The sequence below is a fragment of the Panthera tigris genome, chromosome A1, assembly GCF_018350195.1.
Source record: "Panthera tigris isolate Pti1 chromosome A1, P.tigris_Pti1_mat1.1, whole genome shotgun sequence".
In the NCBI taxonomy this organism is placed as follows: domain Eukaryota; kingdom Metazoa; phylum Chordata; class Mammalia; order Carnivora; family Felidae; genus Panthera; species Panthera tigris.
In genome coordinates, this window is record NC_056660.1 from 662828 (window position 1) to 675875 (window position 13048).

At 37.4% G+C, this 13048-nt stretch overlaps 1 protein-coding gene across 5 annotated transcripts in view; it reads left to right on the forward strand.

Moving 5' to 3' along the window:
- Positions 1 to 13048, forward strand: part of MPHOSPH8 (M-phase phosphoprotein 8) — a 51964-nt gene that overhangs the window by 7056 nt on the left and 31860 nt on the right. The gene's annotated exons all lie outside the window — the stretch shown is intronic.

The following is a 13048-nucleotide window of genomic DNA, read 5'->3' on the forward strand; positions in this document are numbered from 1 at the left end:
GGGTAAAAGGAGAGGGACCAGCACTTGGCCTTTGGTTTGGAAAGTTTATTGCCTCGGTGGTTGTGTGAATAACATCAAGCAGGTGTTAAGTGTAAGATAGAATAGTGCTCTGCAGGTCAAGTGGAAAACTATTTCATCTTTTCTTGCTTCTCAGTGAGATTGGATATTGAGCAGAAAAGATAAACCAGAAATCTGGAGGAGCAAAAATTTGGAATATATGTGATAAAGACTTTTTTTAATGTTTACTTATTTTTGAGAGAGTGAGCATGAACGGGGGAGGGGCAGAAAGAGAAGGAGACAGAGGATCTGAAGCAGGCTCTCCACTGACAGCTGAAACCACAAACAGTATTCAAACTCACGAACCCGTGAGATCATAACCTGAGCTGAAATCAAGAGTCAGACCCTTACCCAACTGACCCACCCAGGCACCCCAATGTATGATAAAGATTTGATAGCCATAAAACATTAAAAAGAAAAATTACTATAAATGAGTGAGAAAATGGGCAAACGACAATAGGTAATTTTTAAGTCTTGTTTATTGTAGTTTCACATACATGTTTCTCTATTTATGTATCTTAAAATTTGCCATCTTAATGTTTTTAAGGGCAAATGCATAGAGACAGAAGAGTCGTTAAGTACATTTGGGTAGATACGCAGCCATCACCACTGTCCATCTCTAGAACTTTTTCATCTTTCCAAATGAAACTGTCCCTGTTAAACAATAATCCTCCTCCCCTGAACCCCTGGTATCCACCATTCTACTTTCTGTCTCGGTGAATCTGCTAATTCAGGTGCTTAATGTAAGTGGAACCATGCAATATTTGTCCTTCTGTTTCTGGCTTATTTCACCGACCATAGTATTTTCAGGGTTCATCCATCTTATAGAATGTGTCAGAATTTCCTTCACTTTTAAGACTGCATAATGTTTCATTGTATGTGTATACCACGTTTTGTTTATCCATTTATCTGTTGAAGGACACTTGGGTTATTTCCATTTTTTGGCTGTTGTGGACCGTACACTACTGGACATGGTTGAATGAATACTTGTTTGAATTCCTGTTTTCAGTTCTTTTGGGTATATACCCAGCAGTGGAATTATCGGGCCATAAGGTAATTCTGTTTAACTTTTTGAAGAATTGCCAACTGTTTTCCACAGCAGCTGTAACACACAGCAGCTGTAACACTCCTACCACTAATGTCAGAAGGTTCTAATTTCTCCCCATTCTCACACACATTTGTTTTACATGTTTTTGCTTCTTTTAATATACCCATCTAGTAACTGCTGTGAAATAGTGTCTCATGGGTTTTATTTGCATTTCCCTAAGGACTAATGGTGATAAGCATCTTTTCATATGCTTATTGGCCATTTGTATATCTTGTTTAGAAAAATGTTTGGTCAAGTCCTTTCCCCTTTTTAAGTGGGTTGTTTGCCTTATTTTTCTGTTTCGTTTCTTAGTTTTTTGTTTGTCTTATTTTTGAATTATAGGAATTGTTTACATATTGTGGGTATTAATCCTTTATCAGATGCGACTTGTAAATATTTTCTTCAGTTCTATAGGTTGCCTTTTCACTATGTTGATAATGTCCTTTGATGCACAAAAGTTTTTAATTTTGATGAACTTCTCTCACCTATTTTTGTTTTTGTTTTTGGAGTTAAATTCAAGAATGCATTGTCAAATCCAAGGTCCTGAAGATTTACCCCTGTGTTTTCTTCTAAAAATTTTATGGTTTCATTTCTTAAATTTAGGTCTGATTCATTTTGAGTTAATTTTTGTATATGGTATGAGGTAGGGTCCAGCTTCCTTTTTGGGGGGGGAAATCCAGTTGTTTCAGCACAATTTGTTTCCATATTGGACTTGACACCCTTATCAAAAATCAATAGGCCAGGGAGCCTGGGCGGCTCAGTTGGTTGGGCGTCCGACTTTGGCTCAGGTGATGATCTCACCGTCTGTGGGTTTGAGCCCCGCATTGGGCTCTGTGCTGACAGCTCAGAACCTGGAGTCTGCTTCGGATTCTATGTCTCCCTCTCTCTCTCTGCCCCTCCCCTGCTCAAGCTCTGTCTCTGTCTCTCTCAAAAATAAATAAACATTAAAAAAATTTTTTTTAGAAATCAATAGGCCATAGATGTATGGGTTCATTCTTGGATTTTTCTGTGTCTGTCCTGATGCCAGTACCATACTGTTTCGATCACTGCAGCTTCGTAGTAAGTTTGTAAGTCTTCTTACCTTGTTGGTTAAATTTATTCCTAAGTGTTTTATTCTTTTAGGTGCTGTTATAAATGGAATTGTTTTCTTAATTTCCTTTTTGGGAGGAGTTTGGGAAGATGGTGGAGTAGGAGGACCCAGAGCTCACCCCATCTCATATTTACAACTAGATAACGTCTACATCCGAGTTAGTAAACTGGAGAGCAATCTGAAGACTGGTGGAAGAAATTCCACAACTAAATATAGAGAAGAAGCTGCATCTGAAAGGTTGGGAAGGTCAAAAAGGCAGAGGGAGGCTGCCTGCAGGAGAGAGGGAGCCGCATTGCATGGAGAGAGCAGAGAAAGGGGCCCTCACACCAGGGACCTCACACGGGGAAAACTAATCCCCATAACATTAAAAACCAGAGGAGCCGAGTTCTGTGAGTTTATAAAACCAGTGGGGCTTGGAACCTGGAACTTTAAAAGTCACCTGACTCGGCACTGCACTGGCCACTAGGGTGAGTGATAGCTAGGTGGTCACCCTTAAATAAGAGACAGCAACTTTTGTGGAGAGGCAACATAAAAACAGCATGCATATAACACTGGGGGCATAGAGGAGACAGATCTGTTCATACTGATTTTGGACCATGTTGGGGGACTTCTTTGAAAACAAAGGAGCTGACAGGTGCTGTTTTCTTCTCCACTCCCACCAGCATAAACTCAGAGCCACCTATAGGAGGCAGAGCTGCACAAACACTTGCTACCTAATGTGCTAGCAGTATGCCATGCCCATGATTTCTCCTGAGAACTTGCCCACTCCAGGCCTGCTAACCTTGGTCCTGGACTCAGGATGAATTTTGTTAAAGCCACGCACGCTCACTCCAATACCCAGCATATTGCACCCAGCCACATGCTCCCACCCACTCTCGTGCACCAGGCCCACCCATACCCAGCTATCATCATGCACCATGCCAGCCTTTTAGCCCCTGCCACCTCCATGCACAGCTCCCAGCTGCTATAGCACTTCAAGGAATCCAGCATTGGACTAGTGGTCCAACCCAAAATTTGCTAACAACATCATCCTGCTACCAAGCTCCCTGATGGGCATGCCCCCCTCAGAGCTGTCTTGCCTGGGTCCCACTAACACCAGAGAGCGGGCACAGCCCACAAAGGTAGAGAGTCAGTGCAAACAATTGCACTGAAAGGAAATGTGACTAAGATACAACAGCCAAGTATAAGCAACATACGATACTCTCTAAGTGCCAGGTTCTGGTGAACAGGGGACACTGCACTTTAGGGCACACCAGGACATCCTCTTCATAAAGTTACTACTTTCAAGAGTAGAAGGCATAGCTGACTTTCTTTTGTGTGTGTGTGTGTGTGTGTGTGTGTGTGTGTATGTATGTATATATATAATATAATTTATTGTCAAATTGGTTTCCTTATAACACCCAGTGCTCATCCCAACAGGTGCCCTCCTCAATGCCCATCACCCGCTTTCCCCTCTCCCCGACCCCCCATCAACCGTCAGTTTGTTCTCAGTATTTGAGTCTCTTATGGTTTTCCTCCTTACCTCTCTCTAACTTTTTTTCCCCTCTTCCCCTCCCCCATGGTCTTCTCTTAAGTTTCTCAGGATCCACATATGAGTGAAAATATATGGTATCTGTCTTTCTCTGACTGACTTATTTCACTTAGCATAATACTCTCCAGTTCCATCCATGTTGCTACAAATAGCCAGATTTCATTCTTTCTCATTGCCAAGTAGTATTTCATTGTATATATAAAATTGCTGCCTTTCTTAACAGAAACAGAGAGGCAGACAAAATGAGGACATAGAAATTTATCCAAAATGAAAAAAACAGGACAAGGCTATGGTCAGAGATCTAAGCAAAACATATATGACATGCCTAATAGAGAATTTAAAGCAGTGATCATAAGTATACTCACTTGACTTGAGAAAAGAGTAGAAGACATGAGTGATACCCTTAACACAGAGATAAGGAATAACATAGCAAAGATAAAGGGCTTAAATAAACAAGTGAGAAACACACTTGATGAAATGAATAGCAGTATGGAAGAAGCAGAGAAACAAATTCATGACCTAGAAGACCGTAATGGAAAGTAACTAAGTTGAACAAAAGACAGAAGGAGAATTACACAAAACAAGAACAGACTTAGGGAGGCTCCTGTGTGGCTCAAGTGGTTGAGTATCTGACTCGATTTTGGCTCAGATCATGATCCCAGGATTGTGGTATCAAGCCCCACATTGGGCTCTGTGCTGACCATGGATTCTCTCTCTCCTCCTGCTATTCTCCCCTGTTTAGAATCTCTCTCTAAAAACATAATAAAATTAAATTTAAGAAAGAACAGCTTAATGGAGCACCTGGGTGGCTCAGTCAGTTAAGCGTCCGACTTTGGGTCAGGTCATGATCTTGCAGTTTGTGAGTTTGAGCCCCACATTGGGCTCTGTACTGGGAGCTCGGAGCCTGGAGCCTGTTTCAGATTCTGTGTCTCCCTCTCTTTCTGTTCCTCCCTCGCTCACACTCTGTCTCTGTCTCTCTCTCTCTCTCAAAAATAGGTAAAGACAAAAAAAAAAAAAAAAAAAGAATAGCTTAGGGAACTCAGTGACACCATCAATCAATATTAATGTTATAGGAGTCTCAGAAGAAGAAGGGAGAGAAAAGGGGGCAGAGATTTTATTTAATGAAATAAAAGCTGAAAACTTCCCTAATCTGGGAAAAGAAACCGATATCCATATCCAGAAGGCACAGAGGACTTCCATCAAAATCAACAAAGCAGATTCATGCCAAGACATACTGTAATTAAATTTGCAAAATACAGTGATAAAGAAAAAATTTTTAAAGCAGCAACACACAAGTCAGTAACTTACAAAGGAAAGCCCATAAGGCTAGTGGGAGATTTTTCAGCAGAAACTTGGCAAGATGGTAGGGAGTGGCATGATGTATTCATTGTGGTGAATGGGAAAAATCTGCAGCCAAGAATACCCTGTCCAGCAAGGGTATCATTCAGAATAGAAGGAGAGTTTCCTGGGCAATAAATAAATAATCACTAAACCAGCCCTGAAAGAACTGTTAAAGAGGACTCTTTGAAAAGATAGACCAAAAGTGACAGTATAGAGGTATGAAATACAGTAAAAATGAATATTTCTATAAAAAATCAGTCAAGGAACTCATACACAAAAGAAAGGATGTAAGATATACTAATATATACTTAACCTACAATGTGGGGAGTAGAGGAGAGAAAATGAGCTCAAACTTAAATGACCATCAATTTAATATAGACTGCTATATGTAAAAGAGGTTATATACAAATCTAATGGGAACCATGTCAAAAACCACTAATAAACATACAAAAGAGAAAGAAATCTAAATATATCAGTGAAGAAAATCAACAAAACATGAAAGAAAGAAAAGATCAGAGAAAATCTTCAGAAACAACCACAAAATTAGCAATAAAATGTCAATAAATACATATTTACCAATAGTTACTTTGAATGTAAATAGACCAAACACTCCAATCAAAAGACATGGGATGACAGAATAGATAAAAGACCAAGAGTCATCTATATGTTGCCTACAAGAGACTTGTTTTAAACCTAAAGACATCTGCAGATTGGAAGTGAGGGAATGAGGAAACATCTGTCATGCAAGTGGATATCAAGAGAAAGCTGGAGTAATGATACTTAGGTTGGAAAAAATAGACTCGGGAATAAAGACTGTAACAAGAAACAAAGACACTATATAATGGGACAATTCAACAAGAAGATACAACAGTTGTAAATATTTATGCACCCAGCTTGGAAGCGCCCATACATAAAACAGTAACAAACATAAAGGAACGAACCAATAATAATACAGTAATCGTAGTGGACTTTAACATCCCACATACATCAGTAGATCATCTAAACAGAAAATCAACAAGGAAACAATGGCTTTGATTGACACACTGGATCAGATGGATTTAACAGATAATATCAGAATATTCCATCCTAAAAGAACAGAACACACATTCTTTTCAAGTGCACACAGAACATTCTCCAGAATAGATCACATCAGCTCACAAAACCAGGCTCAACAAATTCAAGATTGAAGTTATACCGTGAATCTTTTTGACCACAACACTATGAAACTGGAAGTCAGCCAGAAGAAAAAATCTAGAAAGACTACAAATACATGGAGGTTAAGTAACATACTACTAAACAATGAATAGGTGAACCAGGAAATAAAAAAAAAAAAAATTAAAAAGTACATGGAAACAAATGAAAATTGAAACATAACAGTCCAAAACCTCTGGGATGATGCAAAAGTAGTCCTAAGAGGGAAGTTTATGGCAATATGGGCCTACCTCAAGAAGCAAGAAAAATCTCAAATAAACAATTTAACCTTACGTCTAAAGAAGCTAGAAGAATAACAAAAAAGAAAGAAGAAAAAAAAAACAGCAGGAAGGAAATGATAAAGATTAGAGCAGAAATAAATGATACAGAAACTAAAAAGTAAAACCCAAAAGAACAGATCAATAAAACGAGGAGCTGGTTCTTTGGAAAAAGTAAAATTGATAAACTTCTAGCCAGAGATATCAAGAAAAAAAGAGAAAGGACTGAAATAAAAATCACAAATGAGATCAGAGAAGTAACAACTAACATGATAGTAATATAAATAATCATAAGAGAATATTATGAAAAACTGTATGCCAACAAAATGGACACCCTAGAAAAAAATGGATAAATTCCTAGAAACATATAAACCACTAAAACAGAAAGAAATAGAAATTTGAACAGTCCAATAGCCATTTAAGAAATTGAGTTACTATTAAAAATTTCCCAACAAACGAAAGTCTAGGACCTGGTGGCTTCATAGGAAAATTCTACTCAACATTTAAAGAGGAGTTAATACCTATTCTTCTCAAAACTATTCCACAAAATTAAAAAGGAAGGAAAACCTCCAAATTCATTCTGTGAGGCCAGCATTACCCTGATCCCAAAACCAGATAGACACCACTAAAAAAGAGAACTACAGGCCTATATCCCTGATGAACACAGATACAAAAATTCTCAACAAAATACTAGGAAACCAGATCTAACAATACATTAAAAAAATCATTCACTGTGGTCAAGTGGGATTTATTCCTGGGTTGCAAGGGTTGTTCCGTATTTGCAAATCAATCAACATGGTACATCACTTCAGTAAGAGAAAGGATAATGGGGCATCCAGGTGACTCAGTCAGTTGAGCATCTGACTCTTGATTTCAGCTCAAGTCATAATCTCATGATTTGTGGGATGAAGCCCCACAAAACTGTGCAGACAGCATGGAGCCTGCTTGAGATTCTTTCTCTCTCTCTCTGTCTCTCCCCCCCTCTCTCTGTCTCCCCCCCCCTCCCCCTTGCACATGCATGCATACTCTCTCTCAAAATAAACTTAAAAAAAAAAGAAAAGAACCTATAGGATCATTTTAATAGATGTAGAAAAAGCATTTGACAAAGTATAACATCTGTTCATGATAAAAACCCTCAACAAAGTAGGTTTAGAGGGAACATACTTCAATATGATAAAGGCCATATTTGGAAAACCCACAACTAACATTATCCTTAATGGGGAAAAACAGAGCTTCTTCCTAAGGTCATGAATAAGACAAGGATGTCCACTCTCACCACTTTTATTCAACATAGTACTGGAGGTCCTAGCCACAGCAATCAGACAATAAAAAGAAATGAAAGCCATCCAAATTGGTAAGGAAGTAGTAAAATTTTCACTATTTGCAGATAACATGATATTCTATACAGAAAACCCCCCAAGACTCCACCAAAAAACTGCTAGAACTGATAAACGAATTTGGTAAAGTCACAGGATACAAAATCAATGTACAGAAATCTGTTGCATTTCTGTACACCAGTAGTGAAGTGGCAGAAAGAGAAATTAAGAAAATGATCCCATTTACAGTTGCACCAAAAATGATAAAATTCCTTGGAATAAACCTCACCAAAGAGGTGAAAGACCTGTACTCTGAAAACTATAAAACTCTGATGAAAGAAATTGAAGACGACACAAAGAAGTGGAAAGACATTCCTGCTCATAGATTGGAAGAATAAATATTGTTAAAATGTCTGTACTACCCAAAGCAGTCTCTACACATTTAATGTAATCTCTGTCAAAATACCAATAGCATTTTTCATGGAACCTAGGACAGAAAATCCTAAAGTTTGTATGGAACCATAGAAGACCCCAAATAACCAAAGGAGTCTTGGGGGGAAAAAAAGGACGAAAAAAAGCAAGGCTAAAGGCCTCACAATTCTGGACTTCAAGTTATATTACAAAGCTGTAGTAGTCAGCAGTATGGTACTGGGACAAAAATAGACACATAGATCAATGGAATAGAAAACCCAGAAGTAAACCTACAATTATATGGTGATTAATCTTTGACAAAGCAAGAAAGAACCTCCAATGGGAAAAGGACAGTCTCTTAACTGTTACATGGTCAATTAATCTTTGACAAAGCAGGAAAGAATATCCATTGGGAAAAGGACAGTCTCTTCAACAAATGGGAAAATGGGGGGGGGGGGGGGGGGGAGAGGAAAACTGGAACACTTTCTTACACCATACAGGAAAAAAAAAAATCAAAATGAATTGAAGACCTAAATGTGATACCTGAAACCATAAAAATCTTAGAAGAGAGCACAGGTAGTAATTTCTCTGACATCGGCCATAGCAACTTTTTTCTAGATCTATCCCCTAAGGCAAGGGAAACAAAAGCAAAAAACTATTGGGACTACATCAAAATAAAAAGCTTCTGCACAGTGAAGGAACAATCAACAAAACTAAAAGGTAACCTACAGAATGGGAGAAGATATTTGCAAATGACATATCTAATAAAGGGTTACTATCCAAAATATATAAAGAACTTCTAAAACTCAACACCCAAAAACAATCCAGTTAAGAAATAAACAGAAGACACGAACAGACATTTTTGCAAAGAAGATATACAGATAGCCACAGACACATGAAAAGATGCCCGTCATCACTTATCATCAGGGAAATGAAAATCCAAACTACAATGAGATATCACCTTACATCTATCAGAATGGCTAAAATCAATAACCCAAGAAACAACAGGTGTTGGCGAGGATGTAGAGAAAAAGGAACCCTCTTGTGTTGTTATCGGGAATGTAAACTGGTGTGACCACCATGGAAGACAGTATGGAGGTTCCTCAAAAAGTTAAAAATAGAACTACCTTATGGTCTAGTATACTACAGGGTGTTTATCCAAAGAGTACAAGAACACTAATTCAAAGGGATACATGCACCCTGTGTTTATAGCAGCATTGGATATAATAATCAAGAATGGAAGCAGCCCAGGTGTCCATCGATTGATGAATGAATAAAAATGTGATATATATATATACAATGGCATATTATTCAGCCATCGAAAAGAATGAGATCTTGCCATTTGCAATGACATAGATGGAGCTAGAGAGGATAATGCTAAGTGAAATAAGTCAGAGTCAAATACCGTATGATTTCGTTCGTGTGGAATTTAAGAAACAAACCAAACAAGCAAAGGGCAAAAAGAGAGAGACTGAGACAAATCAAGAAACAGACAATTATAGAGAACAAACTGAAGGTTACCAGAGAGGTGGTAGGTGGGGGGACGGGTTAAATAGGTGAGGGGCATTAAGGAATGCCCTTGTCATGATGAACACAGGGTGATTATGGAAGTGTTGAACTACTGTATTGTATACCTGAAACTAATATTACACTGTATGTTTACTAACTGGAATTAAAATAAAAATTGAAGGCAAAAACAATTCCCTTTTTGGACTGTGCATTACATGTGTATAGAAACACAGCTGATGATTGTGTGTTATTCTTGTACTCTTCAAGCTGAATTCATTCATTAGATCTAGTCATTTTCTTGTGATTCTTTGGGAGTTTCTATATAGAGTGAATGTAGTTGTATTTCTTCCTTTCTAACTTGAATGCCTTTTACATCTTTTTATCTAATTGCTCTGGCTAGAACTTATGGTACAGTGTTAAATAACAGTGGTTAAAGTGGGCATATTGCAGGTAATTCTTGAAAGAAAAAATGTGAATGGGTTAATAATAATTATGTAAGTGATCATAAAGCTGAAGTCAGCAGACTTTGGTAAATTGCCATATAGTAAATATTATACTTTGTAGGTTGAGAGGCAAAATTAGCTTTTAAAGTTAATGTTCATGGGGAAGGCATGACCTCATTAACCTAAAAATCCTTCCTTCTCTCAAAGACCGTGATCTTCTCTCTTGGGACCTCACTAGGATATGTTAACTGCATCCACCTTTGGATACTTATACATACTATCCTCACAGAGTTGGATAACTTTTCATATGCAGAAGCTGGTTAAGTGCCGTTGGGTGTTAATTTCAGCCGAATTACTTTTTAGCTGTGTAATCTTTACTAGTTACTTTTTCTAGAAGCTTCAGTTTCCTCCTCTATAAAATGAGTAATAGTACTTCACAGTGTTGTTGTAAAGATTGAATGAGCTAATAAATGCCAAGATTTAGGCCATGCATGACAGATTGTAAAGCACTTGATTTGTATGTAATTATTCTTTTGTTTTCAACCATTTACAAATGTAAAAACCATTCTTAGCTCACAGAATGACCAAACTAAAATAGGAGATAGGCCCTGCTATAGTTTGCAGAGATACACAGAGATGAGCTCTTTTATCTTGTGGAAATGTAAATTGGAACATCTTTTCTAGAAATATTTTTTTCTGGCAGTGTGTTTTAACAGTGTTAAAAAAAATTTTTTTTTTTAATGTTTATTTATTTTTGGGAGAGAGAGACAATGTGAATGGGGGTAGGGCAGAGAGAGAGGGAGACACAGAATCTGAAGCAGGCTCCAGGCTCTGAGCTGTCAGCACAGAGTCTGACATAAGGCTCAAACCCACAAACTGCAAGATCATGACCTGAGCCAAAGTTGCAGGCTCAACCAACTGAGCCACCCAGGTACCCCTCAACAGTGTTTAAATGGCTTTATTATTTGACCCAATTGATCTGTCTTTGGGGACTTCATTCTAGCAACCTGAGAGATGCACAAGCATGTAACAGCTTTGTTTAAAAAGAAATTGGAAACAAAACAACCTTTGGTTTCCAAAGGGAGAGGTTTTTTGTATTTTTTATTGTATTTAAAACAATCAGTAAAAATCATGCTTTTGAAAAATATTAAAACAAGAAGTGTTTCATATCTAAGTGAAAAAAGAAAGTAAAATCATAGTATAAGTATCTAAATGATACATTTAGTGTTCTAAGCAATATGTGTTTAATACGTAGTTATAATTACATACTTGTAAATACATTTGTAAATGTAAAGAGTGGGAAATAGGTCAAATCGTTATCAATACTCTATGGGTGGTTTTTGGGTTTTTTCCTGCTTTTTATTGATTTTCAAAGATTACACGTTGCTTATATAATCAGAGAAGGACCTCAATCTTCAATTTATGAAAAGTAGATCAGTAATGCTGTTTATGTATTTTAATTTTTAAAAATTGAGGTATAATTGACATATACCAGTAGTATTAGTGTTAGTTTCAGGTGTACAACATAATGATCCAATATTTTTATGCACTGCAAAATCATCACAGTCTAGTTAACATCTGTTACCTTACATAGTTACAAACGTTTTCTTACGATGAGAACTTTTAAGATCTGCTTTCTTAGCAACTTTTAAGTATGTAGTACAGTATTAACTATGGTCACCATGCTGCACATTACATCCCCATGACTTGTTTTATGACTGGAAGTGCCTTTTGCCCCCTTCATCTGTATCTTCTACTCTTAACCCCTGCCTCTGGCAACCTCGTCTGTTGTCTTTATCTGTGAGCTTGGGTTTTCATTTTGTTTTGTTACCTTCCATACATAAGTGAGATCATGCAGTTTTGTCTTTCTCTGTCTGACTTATTTTATTTAGTATAATGTCCTTGAAGTCCAGACATGTTGCCAGGCGCAAGATTCCATTCTTTTTTTATGGCCGAATAATATTCCATTTGTGTGTGTGTGTGTGTGTGTGTGTGTGTGTGTGTGCGCGCGCACATGTGCGTATACATAAGTGTGTGTATACACACACACACACACACATGCACCACATTTTCTTCATTCATCTGTTGAGGACACTTGGGCTATTTCCACTTTTTGGCTGTTGAAGTGATGCTGCAGTGGACATGGGGGTACATATACCTTTTTAAGTTAGCGTTTTTGTTTTCTTCAGATAAATACCCAGAAATGGAATTGCTAGGTCATATGGTAGTTTGTGTTTTTTAAATTTTTTGAGGAACCTTTATACTGTTTTTGCATGGCGGCTAACCTAGTTTCCATTCTCACCAACATTGCACAGGGGGTTTCCTTTTTTCCTCATCCTTCCTAATACTTGTTATTTCTTTTTTATAATGAGATCTCATGGTGTTTTTGATTTGCATTTCTCTAATGATTAGTGGTGTTGAGCATCTTTTCATGTATTTGTTGGCCATCTGTACTCCACACCCCCCCCCCCTTGGCCATCTATATGTCTTCTTTGGAAAGATCTGCTGCCCAATTTTTAATCAGATTGTTTGAGGGTTTTTTGTTATTGAGTTGTTTGAGTTCTGTATATATTTTGGATATTAACCCTTTATCAGACATGTGATTTGCAAATATTTTCCGATTCAGTAGGTTGCTTTTTCATTTTATTAGTGGTTTCCTTTGTAGTGTAGAAGCTTTTTAGTTTGATATAGTCCCATTTGTTTATTTTTAGTTTTGGTGTGGCACTGTTTTTTCATTCTTTTTTTAAAAATTTCTTTAACATTTATTTATTTTTGAGAGAGAGAGAGAGACAGT